The 16,580-nt window shown below is 45.5% G+C and overlaps 1 protein-coding gene across 3 annotated transcripts in view; it reads right to left on the minus strand.

Annotated features, from left to right (window-relative positions):
• The window catches only part of PLXNB1 (plexin B1), an 80,469-nt gene that overhangs the window by 46,032 nt on the left and 17,857 nt on the right, over positions 1-16,580 (minus strand). For 2 of the 3 annotated variants that reach the window (XM_014946793.1, XM_014946794.1), the window contains exon 2: positions 13,439-13,500. The gene's annotated coding sequence lies outside the window, so the exon portion shown is untranslated. Of the gene's footprint in view, positions 1-13,438; positions 13,501-16,049; positions 16,181-16,580 lie in introns of those variants that run through there. The other variant, XM_014946792.1, reaches the window with a different exon arrangement.

Below are 16,580 nucleotides of genomic sequence, written 5' to 3' on the forward strand. Positions count from 1 at the left end.
TGTGATACTATTGCCACGTTAATGATGCTCGTGCATTGTTAGGGTTCTTTGGAAAAACTGTAGAAAGTGTTTCTACACCCCTGTGTCTACGTGAATATTCATTTTAGCCACACTGGAATTAGCTGATGGTAGTGGCCCGGTACTTCCCCTACCAGCTCTAGCACAACTGACCTTTTCTCTTGCACGCAGGAAAATGCGTTACAAAAACTAGTTTAAGTTTCCAGTAACAAATGGTTACTGAAGAGTTAATGATTAATTCAATGTTAAATAGTGAACTTTTTATAAATCAAAACAAACTCCACAGACATTTACAAGGAACAGAAAGCAACCACAAGCTGCTTGCTGTTAAAAGAAGCCTTCTTCATAGATTTTGTCATTGTAAATTGAGGGTTGACTCCTCACTTGACCATCCTCTCAAACACTAACAAAATGTGAACTCAAGTACCATGTTGTATATACATTTTTATAAAGGGAAATCAAGTCAGCTGTTAGTTTCTCTGTATCTTAGCACAACCACTGTCAGTGTCATACATTTGAAAATTAGAGTCCTTTAGGATCTGCTCCAACATTCTGCATAATCAAACCACAGGACACCACTAAGCAGTCTCCTCTTCTAGCCCATAAGTTGCTGACTAAAGTCTCCCAGTGAAAGCAGAATTTTTTCTTAGGGCTCCTAAATTACAGGAACTACCACCTTAACCCAGCAAGCTGATCCCCAAGGGTTATTTACCCCAAGTGAAATACCTTGTCATTTTGTCTAACTTTGCTTGTCACAGGATCTCCCAAGTCAAAGAAGCTTCTAGTCGCTTTTTGCATCAACAGTTTGAAAACTAATCCTTCTTCTTAATCCTCCTTGGGCAAGAAGATAACGACAGCTATTCTAACTCAGACAGAGGTCCACCTACACAGAAACCCTGGCTCCAGCAACAGACAATAATAGATGCCTAAGAAGCAGTATAAGGGCAGACAAGCACAAGGCAATCCTTCCCCTATACATCCTGCCAGCTTTGAGCCTTCTGAATCATGGATTGCAGCCATGTGTAATCCTTCAGATGGATACATTAGGTGGTTTGAGCTTCCTCAGTCAAAAATAATTAATTTTTCTTGTAGCTCTCCGAGTTCTTTCCAGTTTGCCAGCATCCTTTCTTTAAGGCACCTGACCTCATGAGCACCTCCTTTTCACAGCACCTGACCCAGACAGGCTATTCCTTTGGCTTTCTAACGTTGCACACAGAGCAAAGGTAATTTTCCCCAGTTCGACCCACCAGCACTCCATTTACCTGCCCAAGAACCTTTATCCAGCCAAATAACATCAGTGACTCAAATATTCTTGCAGGCAACTGGTTAAGAAAAAAATCCTGTTCTCTAGCCTTTCATGCACAAAGTACATCCGGAGAGCCCAGATAGTTTTAATCCAGCTGTAATAGAACCCTGCTGGGAAGGCAGAGCTCACTAAAATTACCCATCCAATTCACCCTGCTGAGCAAAGCCACTGTTTCTACACAAATCTAGATAAATCTAAGCCCATCGCCCCTGGTAGAAATAGATTTGCTTGCAGAAATTCAAGAACCCAATTTTTGATCAAAATACAGACTAGCATTGGAGCAGAGAGAAATCCCTGCAGCATCCAGGAAATTCCAAGAGCAGACTTCTCATTTCCAGTTAATTGAGATCCAAGAGCCAGCTTTTAATCTGTTTAATGTGAACTAAACTGATTTTAAAAGAACTGTCAACTAAGGCTCTTGAAAAAAAAAGTTATTGTGGGATTAAAGTTACAGTCCCTATTATGATTTAATAAGTAATTAAAACCTAGGAAACCAAAAGAGCTTCCCTGTCAGAGGAAGGTTATCAATCAGACCTGCCAATAATTTGTTCTGCAACCTGCGCTGTTCAACACATTCACGTAAGATCTATGAAGAGGATTATGTCCACAAGTGGCAAAGTATTATTAAAAAAATATTCATCACAATTAAATTCAGAAAAACTCGTAAAAAGTAACAGAACTCATGCACTCCTAAGCAACTAGACAATATGTTAATAAATACCAAATCCAACTCAAAATATTCTAACTACATAAACACAATGGGATCCAGGTTAGCTGTTACCACTCGGGAAAACTTTGGAAAGGTCAGTTCAGTATTTAGAATCAAGCAAAAAGGCAAATGCAACCTTCGGAGCAATTAGCAAGGAAAACACACATCACCATTTTGTTGTTGAATGCTGCTGGCAGTTCTGATTCCCACATCTGAAAAAGGAGACAGAATGACAAAAAGGACAACAAAGATGATCAAAAGCATGGAGCAGCTTCCATATAAGGAGAGACTGAGCAGAGTCGGACTTCGGATGGACAAAGAAACAACCAGGCGGAAGATACAGAAAATTTAAGAGATCTGAAACATTACTTAGTGTCAAGATGAAAAACATGGAATAATCAACTACCATGTCTTACAATGCAGAAAGATGAAGTTACAGACAACTTCTGTAAGACATTTATTTCAAGGATATTGTCACTGGATGTAGAATATTTTAAATAACATTTCAAATGCATAATTAAATTGTAGAGCTCACTGCTATAGGATGTCATGGAGACCAGAAACATAAACAAGTTAGAAGAGGGATTATATAAATTAATGGGGAATAGATGTACTTGAGATCAGATGATTAGATACAACTCCTGGCCAAGGAGGGCCCTAAACTGATGATGGTCATAAACTGAGAGTAAAATGAGGGGGAGAGAAAGGAAAAAAACACAACACAAAACACACAAACCAAACCCCCCACATTATACATGCCCTGTTTCTTACAGCCCTCATTAAGCGTCTGCTTCTGGCTCTCGTCAAAGACAGGATCCTGAGCTACAAAGAGCTTTACGATTTGCCCTAGGATGACAGTTCTATTTAAACTTCCTATTTTATGGTACATTTATAGACTTTATTTATTTTTAAATATTAAGAACTTAACTTCAGCCCTGCTTAATCGCGTATTTAGGAAGCCGGAAACCTAACCTCACTGCCTATTTCTAAAGGAGTTATCTATCATATTAACATTTAGATAGCATCTAACCCAATCCTGACAGCGCAGCGCAAAGTTGATGCGCACCACGGGAGCGAAGCGAGCGAGCGTCACCCTCAGCAGACTGGGAAACTGAGGCAGAGGCCAGAGCCACGGTGCACACGAGCGGCAGAATTGGGTTTAGCACACCAACAGTGTCTCCTGCAGGAATATGAATTTGAGAATTCTCCTCCAGGAATAAAATTTGAGGGTGGTGAGGCACTGGAACAGGTTGCCCAGGGAAGTTGTGGATGCCCCATCCCTGGAAGTGTTTAAGACCAGGCTGGATGGGGCTTTGAGCAACCTGCTCTAGTGGGAGGTGTCCCTGCCCGTAGCAGGGAGGTTGGAACTTGATGATCTTTAAGGTCCCTTCCAACTTGAACCATTCTATGATTCTATGAATAGCTCTTCCCTGTCTGCTAAATGTTTGATGGAAACTTCTTGCTCAGACGCCAACTGAACAAAGCAGATAACGTGTGTTTGCTGCACGTAGAGCTAAGCTTTGGGTAGCATTTAACAGAAATGCTATTGCTAAAAGTAGGTCAGGACCGACCCTTCTCACCGGGGAGAAAGCAAAGCTAAAGCACACCAGACTATTTGGCCAGGTATTACAGAAATCCTTCATCTGGGATTTCATCACTACTTCAAACAGATGTGAATCATATTTTACCAGCCTCCACCTCAAACAAGGCACGCCTTCCCAACCGCACTGCCCTCCCCAGCACCAGGGGCACCTCTCCCCAGCCGCAGCCAGGATCCTCCTCCTGTTCCCAGCTCCAGCTCCCCAGGCTGCGAGAGCCAGAGTCCTGCCCTGCCTTAGCCATTCTGTGTTGACTACTATAAAGCAGAAACGGCAACCGTTTCCTCCAGAAACAGCCAGGACAGCACACGGTCTCACTGTAATCACTTCTGCCTTAGAGTCTATTTTCCTTGGCAGGATACTCTCCAGAAGGGAGGGAGGAGACCTCTGGCAACCAGCACATGCTTCCCTGAGGACTGCACCGTGACCCCTAACCAAACTCTAGCATCCCAGAAGCAAAGACCACGCTCCCAGGGGCAAGTCCTTTTACGTCTAGCCTGGCCTTGGAGTAACCTAGCCTGAGAGGGAAGGAGCTTCAAATGTCCTGGGAAAGGAAGCCAGTCCTAGACTTGCACCCCAAGAGGAAACCATGGTCTCCACACCAGCATCAGCCCTGCAGGATTGCAGAGTTGGAAGGGAGGCTGGAGACCTACCACAAAAGGAGTTCATGCAGCGTCACAGACCACAAGCAGACACACAAGGACCACATCCCAAGCTCCATCGCCCAGTTGTCAAGATGCAAATCAGAACCATTAAACACTGGAGCCTGCCTTGAATATCTCCTTTCGCTCTGCAGACCCTGGGCAGTGCAGGGTGCTCTGGCCTGTTAAAGAACAGCATTTCCTCAACACCCCAGAAGTCTTCGATTTTAGTATCACAACAGCTCTATAAAGAACAAATATGCCCTGGGTGGACAGGAAGGAATTATTCTCCTCGGAGTTGTCCTTCATTTCAAATAAAATTCACTTTTCTGCCCTCCCCAGAATCTTCTCAAGTTTGACAGTCTTCCCCTATCACTCCAACAGTGTCAGCAGTTCTGGCTACAGTCATGAATACAGGCAGTAACATGCAAATCAATTTAATGCAATGAAACCACATGAGTAGCATCTACCCCCTCCCACCCAGAAGAGACAGCAAAATCAACTGAATTCCACATCACTACCACAATCTGCTTGTGGTTTGCCTTCAAACCAAGTTGGGTTATATTCTATCTTGTATTACTCAACTCATTTTAAAGCGTTATCAGAAATGAAGCTTTGATCAATTACTCTTCCATAAATTAGTGCCTAACCCTGGAGGGCTATTAGTAGTCAGCTACAAACTATTAGGCTCAATATTCTGGTAATTAGGTTACACAGGTCTGCTAGATAATGATCGAAGTTGAGGTGGCCAGACATTTTCTTCCACCTCTGCAAGCCCATACCAAGGCTTTCATAAGGCCGACAACAGATAGCAACACACCATGTTGTTCAAAAAGCCTGGGGACCTTTCCAAGTTGCTCATCCCATGTATAAAACACAATAGCTCCTGCTGCACTACTGCAGAAGACTTAGCAGGCTGGGTGCAGACTTAAGAGCCAGGATCAACTTTACACCAGTCTCAACAGCCCCAAGCAACGACCCTCCCACACAGGCTAGGATCTTTGACAACCAGTGCTTCCAAACGTAGCCTGACGTGGCCCAGGAACCCGCTGTGAAGGGCTCTCAAGGTGTATGTGGTTGAGGAGCCACAGGCTGGTGGCAGCAATGCGGCATGGCATTCCACCTACAACCACAGCCTTCCATCCCAGACGCTGTCCACACTTGGAAGTTCTTGTTTCAAGGGTAAAATTCAGAGAACCAGACTGCATACAGACAGGGGTGGGAGGACTACTACAGTGCATGGGCCATCAGGCAATGCTCTTCATTCATACCACTGCGGGTCCACAATCTGGAGGAGTGAAAATGATCAACACGTAAATCAAGGGGCAAAGGAAGCAGAAGCTGGGACACTGCAAGACTTGGTATTTGGAGAAATAAACCATCTGGAGCAAGAGTTCTCCAGTCACTTTGTTAACAGGCAGACATCTAGTCACACCTTATCCACAACAAGGAATTTGTTACAAGACAAAAGTCACCATAAGAAATTTTGACACCATCAAGTGGCTTTGCAACATGAGCTTATGTTCTTTTCTGTGCACTCAGATTGGGGAGATCCTAACTTTTTTTGACAAAATATTTGAGCTCCTGGTCCTCTTCAGGGCTGAGAAAGCTTCTTTGCTGCTGTCCTAAAGGCACAAAGATTCAGAACTGGCTACCTGTTCGTGGCAGCCATGAATTTTAAAAGCTTTTTGGTCGAGACTGTTCTCCATCTGGTTTGCTACCCTCCCACCTTCACAGTCTGACAGCCACTGGCTGGGCAGGACTGACTGGCTCTTCCCTTTGCCTTTCAGGGAAGCCCAGACCTTCCACCCCAGGGCCACGGAGATGCACTAACAGGTCTCCTGCATCAGCTGCAGTGCTTGTCTGAAATGCAAACTGCTATGAGCAGGAATTGTAGCCAGTATAACTAGCTGATTGTCGGCATTTCAAGAGAATGCTACCTTGCCAGGGTCACCCCTGGGCAAAAGTGCCCAGGAGACAGGAAAACCAGATTTTCGGCAGTTTGTTAGGAATAGCACTGAGAGTTTTACATCTGAGTGGCTGCTCTCCTGCTGGAGGGAACAGCTAGACAGAGGAGAGAGGCTGGTAAGGGGAACATGGAAAAAGTGGGCACATCTGTGCTGAAAGGATAAACCATAGGCTGTGGTCAGCACAGTTCTGTTTGCAGACCATCCCAGTTCCAAGCATCTTTTCTCTGTCATTTTAAGCTATATACACCACACAGCAAGGGCTGCGCCTTCCTCTGAGAAAGGAAACAGTTCAAAACTGCCACAACATAGGTAACTAATCAAAACCCCACAAAAATGTGGCTCAGAGAGCACTCTTCAGACATACACATGGAGCAAACTGAACAATCAGCCACCTAATGTCAACTCAGGAGGCCACAGAGGGGCTGACACAAGTTTAGCATCACAAAAATGTTTTACGTTAAATCTTCTCAGGGTTTAGTGAGATGATTTATCGAAATCATGGACCAGCTGGGAATAGAAAAGGTCACACAAGGCTAAAGATGGGTTCAAACCAAATCTAATCTGGATGGACTATCTGGAGAACAGGAGACAAGCCCAGCACTCACAGAAACAGACTGAGAGAGAATCATTGCTGGAACAAAACTACTGATGAAAACAGTAATTGAGAAACTGAGAGTGAAACAGGAAGGATGCTCTCTAAATGGTGTAACAACTGAGCCCATTGCTGCTCTGCAATGATAATACTTCTGGTTTGGGACAGAAACATCTTCTTGCATCAAACAGCTGACTAAAAAGGTGCAACATGTCAACATGACAGGGGGACAATCAACAGGAAGGGAACTTAAGTCTACCCCACCTACTCTCGGTCCTTCCCCAACATGGCTCGCCTAATCCCATATGTAGTCCACTTGGTTTCTTGTCTCAGCCCCATGTCTCTCTGTCCTCCTCACAGCTCTAATCCTGGCATGTGACTTCTCAGCCAGTCCACGGAGTGACTGTCACTAGAGAACATGAGATGCAGACAACCCAGTTTCTGTATTCTTGCAAAGGAGCTATAGTTTCCCAAAATACATCAACTCAGTCGTAAGAGCACGCCTCCAAGAATATACGTCATAGTTCTGATACTGGTCAGCTTTCCATAGCTGTTCCCCAATGACCACAGCAGCAAAGTCAGTCAACAAAAGGTTAAAAAGGGGACACTACCTAACAGCATGTCCCTAGGGACAAAAAGACAGCAGACATTGTTCTCTTCCTTTTCAAAGAGAAAGGAGAAGTTCAAAGGAGCAACTGGGGCTGCTCTGTACTGTGCCCTCTGTAGATTTAGGTAAACATCTAAAACCAAGTATGAGACCGGACTTTCAAGGGTGAAACATCTAGAAGTGAACCCTATTTTTGAGTTATTTTAAAATGTTTAGACAAGGCCTAAAATAAGACCAGTGTTTTGAGTACTTCTGAAGAGTATGAACCTCACGTAGGCCATGACATTTTTAGTTTGAAAACGCTTTGGAACAGGGGTTGTATTGTTTATACATCTGCTTATCACCCATTTTAGCTCAAATTAAGTTACAGTCCATTATCAGGCAAGAAACACTTTTTTAAATGGGGGAAATTCACACAAATAAGATTTAGGCTATCAGCAGTAAGACAGTCTCTGTAACTCAGTAAAACACCTACCAATTCAGAGCAGCAGGAACAGTATATGCCACAGAGAAAGGGAGAGATTCAGCTTCTCTGCTTAGAATATTTGTCTTCACACCACCCTTCCTAGCTGTGTAATTTCCAGAAATACACTCTCCACCTCTCTTCAAAGTCAAGTCAACAGTCTGCAGGCTCCAACAGCCCACAGGCAATGCTTTTAGCAAGTCAGAGGTGCATGCAGTACATCACAGGCAGCACAGAACCAACCTAGACCACAAGCTGTGCCAGTCTCTGTTTTTACAAGTTGTATTTGCATCCCCCCTCCCGCCCCACAGTGGCAAACCAGGCTGCAGTTTCGTGGCTCTGGTGATGGCCTGAAAGATAAGTATGAAGTAAGCACATCGTAGCACTTTACCTCTCTGAACACTCTCCCGGGCTTCAACAATGCACAACTCAGGGATTTCTTGGGACAGAGATGGTTTCTACGCATTTAGTAACCTTCAATAGCTCCTTCTTCTATGGAGCTGCCCTGTGTCCTCAAATACACACAGATGTTTGGCTTTCACAACATCCTGTGGCAAGAAGCTTCCCAGGTTAACTGCACACATCAAGGACTAAGTCGTTATTTGTTTTTAAGCTTACTACATGCTGGCTCCATTCAATACCTATTCGTACTTGTAAGGGAAGACACAAAAAAAGGCTGCTCCCCCTCTAACCTTTCCGTGCCATTCAGGATTTGAAGATAACTAATCACCTATCACTTTTCAGGTAGAAGAGTCCCAGTTTATTCAGTTGCTCTTTGTATGGAAGGTAATCCTCACCTCTGGTCACTGTTGCTGCTGTTCTGTTCCTAATAACTGAAGATACCTTTCTTAAGATGCAATGCAGCTTTTTCTAAAGCTACAGAAATCTCAACTTCCATATCAGCTGGAGAAACAAGAGTGGTGATTTTAAATACAGGAGAGATCCCCACCTGCGACAGTGAACTGCTAGTCAGGTAGTTCTCTGTTAAAATATGCAGTCTAACTTCTTAACTGAGTTTGCTCAAAAGCAAGTTTACTTTCAAGCCACAGCATCCATCTACACCTTATTCCTCCAGAATAGGGTATATTTTTTAAAAAAAAAACCCACTTTTTTAGTGCTTTTCAAATATAAATAATGTCCTTATATTTGATCTAGCCTGCTCAATGAAGGGTGTTACAACCTTGTGATACAGGTTGAGTCCCAGAGCTTTATTCTGCAATATGTTCATTATGAGCATTTCAATCCATCAATCTTTTTCCTTAAGTATGAGCACAATATTTAGTGATTTCCTGATGCTACATAAAACAATATCCTTAACAGACCTTGTTCTTCTACAGAGTCATATAACAATACTCGGGTTCAGACACTGTTTTTGTCATGACTCCCTCAAAATCCTGGGTGATTTCTTCCACAAGTGCAGTGACCCTAATTGCTTCCCACATTCTTGATTATCAGATATAGGACTTTGCTGTTTATACATGCTTAGCTCACTGAGCAACCTAAGCTTCCCTGTCAGGCTGAAATATCTGGCTTTTCTCTGTCCTTTGCCAGTTTCACTACTGAAAGTTAAACAAGCATTTTTAAGATGCAGAGATATAGACATGTAACTGAAATTAAAAAAAAAAAAAAGTAACAAGGCCATTAAAATCCAACAGAATTCAAGAGAGGGCAGATCTATTACCTACAGCTACAAAACTCAGTGCTAACAGCATTTTTAAAACTATAAACCTACCTCACAATTTAGGGCTTTGAACCATTCTTTAAGGGTTAGAAGGAACACCTCACCCCACAAACAGCACATAACTGGTTCTGATCAAAGTTCTGATCTGACCCTTCTCTCGAGGTGGTGGATATCCAACAGCACACAGGACTCAGAAGTTCATGTAATCCAGCCTCTAAGTTGAGCCCAGCTATTCCCATCTCTGCCATTAGATTGGGTGGACTAAGCACTGGCTCTCCCCAGAAGTTGAGCGTCTACAATGCTGTGCAGGAGAGTTGACCACACCTTTGGTGACATGAAACTATGCCAATCTGGCACCTGGAACAGAACAAAAGGGCTTATTTTCATATAAGGCATTCACCTGGCTCCAGGTATTACACCTGCGGTGCTTTTAGAGACAAAATGTAGAAATAGATTTGGAATTTTATCCAAATGTGGATATGTGTAGGTTGGCATTATTTTTCCACTGAAAGAAGCTCAGACACTACCAAAACAAAAGTCCAGTTGTTACCAGGTTAAATACTTTAACACATGGAGTGTGCATATGTAGTGAAGAAGAGGTCAGCATGCAGTGGGAGACATCTCAGAAACAGAATTACAAGACAACAAGACACAAGACCAGAGAGCCATTTGGAGTAGTCTTTCATTGAAATACCACATTTGGAACTGGAGTTTGAGGTAGTGACACAGAGGCCTTACATCACCTATGAAGGAAGTACGTGGCCCCAGGTCTAGAAATAACCAACTTTCCCACTATTCTGACCACTCTGCAGAGGGCACACTGTACAGAACCACTTGCCAATCCTAGGGAACAATGAGAAAAATCTCTACAGCCAAAACACATCAACACAGTTTGGAAAAACGTGCCCCATCCTCCTGAAAATGACTGTTTCTCCTCAAGAATTCTTGCCTTGCATACAGCACAGCAGTTGTATGTTTTTACTCTAAAAAAAAAAAAAAAAAAAAAAAAAAAAAAAAAAAAAAAAAAAAATGGGGGGGGGGATGATTTTGTAATTGGAAAGCCATTAAACATTATCACCACAAATAAACAGATATTATGGTCTGTATTTTACCATGTTTAATAGGACGTGGAATATGCACAAAGAGAGGTTTCAGTGATCACTAAAGAAAGGCCTTAGCCAGAAGACTGAAACATTATGGCTTCATCATCGTCCTAACAACCTCGCTTTTTCATGTGCCTTTTTCACTCGCTGTATTTTCATTCTTCCAGTGGAAAGGCTGAAAATTAAACAGCTACAGCCTCTGGGGACATCTGTGTGCTGACAATCTCCTTCTCACAGCTGAAAGGAAAAGCCCAAGGTTTTTGCAAAACTATCTAAACACTCAAATGCAGCATTTATACACTATGCTTTAGCTTTTATCTGTGCTTCCTTGGTATTTTGCCTTTTTTAAAGAGAACTCTTAATTACTTAACATGTATTTTCTATGCGTCTATTAAAAATGTCTATCTTTGCAGGGTAAGCAATTATCCCCTGAACAAAAACCCAGTTAAATGTGAATTTAAAAAAAACCCCACAGTTCAGCATTTTTATTCACTAGCCTGATACCTGTGTGAATTCAAGGGGGGTAGAATCTCAGCTGTTTAGAAAACAAAGAATCTGATGTATTGCATTTTACAGGGCATTTGCTACAAAATGAAACCTCTCCTTGTAGTGGGGAAGCTTTACAAACAGTAACAGCAATAGGAACTCAATATTCTCCAAAATCATTCACTTTGCAATGCAGAAAATGCATCATAAGGGAGAGGAAACTGGGTTTTCAATATTGCATTCTGTATATATGTTCTCTAACTACTGTGTGCTAGTATAAAATGACACACATTCAACTAACAGTTTTCAATTCTACTGCAGCTCAGTACTATTAGTTTTTTTTAAAAAAAAAAAAAAAAAAAAAAAAAAAAAAAGAATGAAAAATTGGTGGTCCACAGAAAATAGGGCAGAAAATCATCCTCTACACTGCTTAAAAGGGAGGGGAGAGATGAGGAGGGAACAAGTTCTCTCCTAGGTAACATCGAATTGCTGCTCTGGCTGCACAAGAATGAAGTACAGCGCGACTCAGTTAATAACCATAACTCACATTTCAGAAGTTGGTTTGTTCAGTCATGATCTTTTGCACTTCGAGGTACTAAAAAACATGTCCTTGAGTGCACTTCTGCTGGAGCACTTTTTCAATAGGATCCGGACAGAATCAGCTTGATATCTCAAGAATACAACATACAAACCTCTGTCCTCCCTATGGTTTTTTATTTTTTATGTACCCTGAAAGCATGAACCCAGAAGAGACTGGCCTGAATTCAAGTCATCTCAAGTACTTACTTATTCCGTATTCCAAACAGCTTTGATTTAGTGGTTTTACTTGAACCACCCAGAGCAATGCAAAGCTGAGGAAACCAGACTTGCCAAACTTTGTACATGTGTTCTATGTACTCAGGATTTATTCTTGGAGGCTCCAGATTGAAACAGGTTTTCCGAAAACTTGCTCTTTACCATCCAAGAGTTCAATCCAGGTCTGTCACCAAACTGAAACCACACAGGCTGTACACACACAGAAGTCTGGGCTAGGGGTTGCTGTCTGGCTTTGTTCATCGTTTTTATTTCTGCCGAGCCATCTGCTGTTATATCTGCAAGTCCAACAAGCAGAAATCCTTCTGATGAAGGGCTCCTGTACTCTCAGTGCTCTAACGTGATACCCATCTCTCCAGTGCAAGAGTCAGTGACTCATCTAAGTCAGCACCTAGTGTCCAGGTGCCAGGGTTTCACTCCATACAGATCTGCAGATCTCCATTTCAGCTCACAGAGATCTGCAGATCTCCAGCAGCTCATTCAGTCTGGGATCTCTGCTGTGCCACCCTATATTTGATATTCAAATTCCCATATTCAAATTCCGCAGAGAGTGCTTCACCAGGCAAACTGAAATAGGAGTTGCAGCTATCCTGTTTAACAGGAAGCAGCTTGAAAGGAAAACCCAGTTTCAGGGAGACATTTCTTCAAGGGTCTATAGCTGTCAACACCACAGAGCTCTGCCAGCACAAAGCAGCTCATCTCACTGCATGGTGATTGACAGCCAGATACGAACATCACCCCTGCTACAGGAGACTGTCTTCAGATTTGGCAACACTCACCAGCCCCTTTCTGGCCATAGATCACCATCAGAAAGTAGCTTTTTCATTTCGTTTGTTTCCATCTGTAGGTTAAACTCATTCCCTTGTACAGAAAATTAAAAGTTTAAAACTTATTTTTTACACTGCAACAGAGATGGAAATGCAGCACCAGAGGCGCTGAGAAGACTCTTGCAAAAGGCGTACAGTGGCCTGACTTAGGCACCACCACACCCCACAGATCCCAACCAAACCCTCAAGAAAGGGGGATGCAGCTGGGGAGGAGGACCAAGACAAAGACAAAAATGACAAGCAAATGGACAGGTAAGCTTTGGAGTAAACACATGTGTTCACAGCAGAACCCTGCAGATCAAAGCTGCTGTTGAAGAGAGGTCCTCTGTCCTTCATAGGATTTCCCTACACAAAGGGAATGTTCCCTTTGCAAAGGGAACAAGAGTGTATTCCCGCATACAGCCACTCGCTCTTTCCAGTAGACCATGTGCCTAGTGAACCCACTTGTCCAACTAATCACAGGTGGCACAGCTCGTCAGGTGGGTTCGTTACGCAGCAGTACCAAGAGGCTGCCCAGCATTACACTGGCTGCACAACCTGGGGTGGTCAGGAACGTGGAAGAGCCCAGGGGGCTGCAGCAGTCCATGGGCATCCCAGGGCTGGCTCCCGGCGCATTTTGCTTACCATCTGGACTCTTGGGAACGATGAGACACCTTCATTTCTCTTATTGAGGAGTGTGCCTTAAGCTGGAAAAAACAACATAAAATGAAATGCAAAGACTATTTTTCCAATAAATTAAACCTCTGTTGCACTTGACTCCCGCTGCGGTTCCCTTCCCCCTGAGAAGGCAAGGTCTGGCCAGCTGCACAAAGTCCAGGCAGCCCTGGGAAAACAATGGGATCTTTTTCTTGCCAGAACGAGCCTTCCCGTTCACCCTTCTAACCATGGCAGGGAGGACACCCCCAGTGTGTCTGCAGGGGAGAGGAGTCTGTTGGCATAGCAACAGTACACCCTAACTCTCTGCTAATGAACAGGGATAAAATGTTTTGTTCTCATTAGGAAAAATACAGACACATTCCTGATTGGTGAGTAATGTCTCTGCCTCTGGGAGATTAGCTCAGAGCTGTGCAGCCTGAAACAGCCTCAATTCAGCCCACTGCAGCGCTTCCCTTGAACAGCCACTCTCCAAGGACCCCACGTCTCTCAAGGGCAAGCCTACAGAGCCTTCTGTAGCACTTTGCCTTCAGGCCCGAGACAGCTCAAGGCAAGAATAATGAGAAGAGGCTTGACAGGAGCAAACCACCACAGGCACAATGGGAACACACCCCCTGTCCCTGCAGGAGCACAGCAGAAAAGCCAGCTCTCGCTGGTGCATTTGCTGCACCTGGGTCCCCAAGCCACCACCACCACAGCAGGCGAGAGTTTCTCTTTGTGCAACTACCGCAGGTCTGCCTCGCACAGGGCTCAGATCAGACCAGCTCCGGCTCCCACTCCAGCCACAATTCCCATTGCTGGGCAAGTAAATGGACAGAGCAAAGAGCTGCGGTGCACTGGAAAGCAGAGCACAGAGATCCCGAAGTCCCTGGGTGCCAACAGCCAAACAAGGTCTGCTGCCTCTTAGTCTTTATTGGGATTTTGGCATCTAACAATTAGCAATCCACCAGGAGGGATCTCTATATACTTTGGTGTTTGCAGAATATTTGCACAGACGCTGTCGTTTCATCACTCCTGTCTGCATCTCGGTGCTGACCGAGGCAACTGCCTTATCTTGCGAGGAGTAAAGCCTCTGCCCCACAGGCAACACTGCTCCCCAGACTTTCTCGCCTCCAGATCCTCCCACCACAGGGGCCAGCACAGCAACTAGGAGGGTGACAGCCTTTGCAAAGAGGATCTGGGATGGGAGTAACCCCAGATATCCCATGCACAAACAAGAATCCAGTCTCCGACCACACATCTTTTTTGCATAACCTGGTCTGTACAGTGCAAGTGCAGCCCAGCAGAAGTAGACTGAGAAAATGCACTCCGAGCCCATGGTACACCTCTCCTTTATGCTACTACCGGTCCCATTCACGCACACCAGTTCACCTTCCCTTGAATTCAGAAGTTGTTGAGAATAGGGACTGCACACCTTAGTTCTCAGAGAGAACTTCAGAGAGTATTTCCAGGGGTTGAACAGGTACTCTAACACCCTTCTCCCTCTGCTGGGAAATCGGTGCTGGCCGGGGTTAGTACCCCACGCAGGGATACGCTCGGATCCAAAGCAAACTGGGATGTGGCAGAGCCCTCTCGCTCTCCCAGCCCCCTGATGGAGAACGGGTGGATTTGGGCCCGGAGGCAGCCGCAGGCTGTGCTCCCAACACCCGCCAACCCCCTGCCTCAGCCCCTCAGACTTCACCTGCTCTTCCTCCTCTTCCTGCTCCTCAGGGCTTCAAACAGCTCAACTCAGCAGCCCGGAATGGGGCAGGAGGAGAAGGTGGAGTCGACATCAGGAAAGAAGGGCGCTGCTATCTTACACCTTTGGGAAACTCGCGTGTCCCGTAGGGAACGATGCTCCTTCAAAAGCTGCTGCTCTCGCTCAGCCACAAAACCCGTGTGTTAACCCAGGCTGTGATCTGCTCACGGAACTGCTGCGACTTGGGTTTCTACTTTACATCCTTCCAGCTGAGAAATAATTTATTTCAGTCCCCTAGGCAGGAACTCGACTGCCTGTAAAGCCATCTCCCTCTGCCTAAAGGAGGGAAATAAACCTGCCATCTCACCCAGCGGCCGGCCGAGCGCCGACAGACCCCAGCCTTGGCCAGCAGCCCCCATCCAGCCTGAAGCTCCAATCCCTCCCAGCCCAACACAAGGCCGGAGAAGGGGGCCCCGGGTGCTGTTTTCCAGCCTCCGGGCATTTTCCTTGTTCCAGGCTGGATCCCTCCCCCAGCCCTGGTCAGAAAGGAAAAGCCGTGGGAATGGAGCTCGACACCCCGAGGTAGGCTCACCCCGGCTGCTGAGGAGCGCTTAACTCCCTGCGCGCCGGCAGGCAGCCCTCCACAGAGACCACCACCACCACCGCTGGGATGCCTGGCTGGCAGACCTTCCAGCAAAGCCTTACGGCTCCAGCACCAGCCCCATCCTGCTCCCCAGGCCACCCCTTCTCCACGTTGAAGGGCACTGCCCAGGGGTCAGCTGGCCAGGACAATGGTCCCCAGCCCTGTGCTGCAAGCGGGAGGACAGCCGAGGGCAGACCTGCCACTCACCCGCCACAATCCTCCACGCTTTCCCAGGACACCCGGGACTCCGGCTGCCCTACCTTTCAGGGTTTCCATCCCCCGAGCCACGAGAGGAGAGCTCTCTTTTCCACGCTCCCAGCAAATCCCAGAGGCTGCCCCCTTAACAGAAAGATATCTTCATGGTTGCATCAAAGCACGTCTTCTTCCTCCTGCCCCACATGCTGCCACACAAAGCAGCCCCGGCTCCGCGCGGTCAGCCATCAGCCGGCATGTCAGGAGTTAAGTTCTCCTTCCCATTCTCCTGACCTGCACCAACGCTGGCTGAATATCGAGCTATTCTTTGCAGCTTGATAAAGCATGAGAAAGCTGAAGGCCTCACACACTCCTCTTTTCACGGCTTGGCCCGCTGCCCACGAGCTGTCACTCCCTGGCACCCAGGGCAAAGAGAGAGAAGGAGGCCAAACTGCAGCCAGCTGCAATGAATCACTCGCTCCCCCCCAGGTCCCCTCCTCCCCAGGGAGCCTGGATCCCTCCTTCCGGCAAGGGGATAATGTCTGCCTGGCTACGCTGGCTTCTTTCACAGAAAAAGCCATCCTTTTGGGGAAGGGGGC

Source organism: Calidris pugnax, unplaced genomic scaffold (genome assembly GCF_001431845.1).
Source record: "Calidris pugnax isolate Ruff unplaced genomic scaffold, ASM143184v1 scaffold81, whole genome shotgun sequence".
Taxonomy (NCBI): domain Eukaryota; kingdom Metazoa; phylum Chordata; class Aves; order Charadriiformes; family Scolopacidae; genus Calidris; species Calidris pugnax.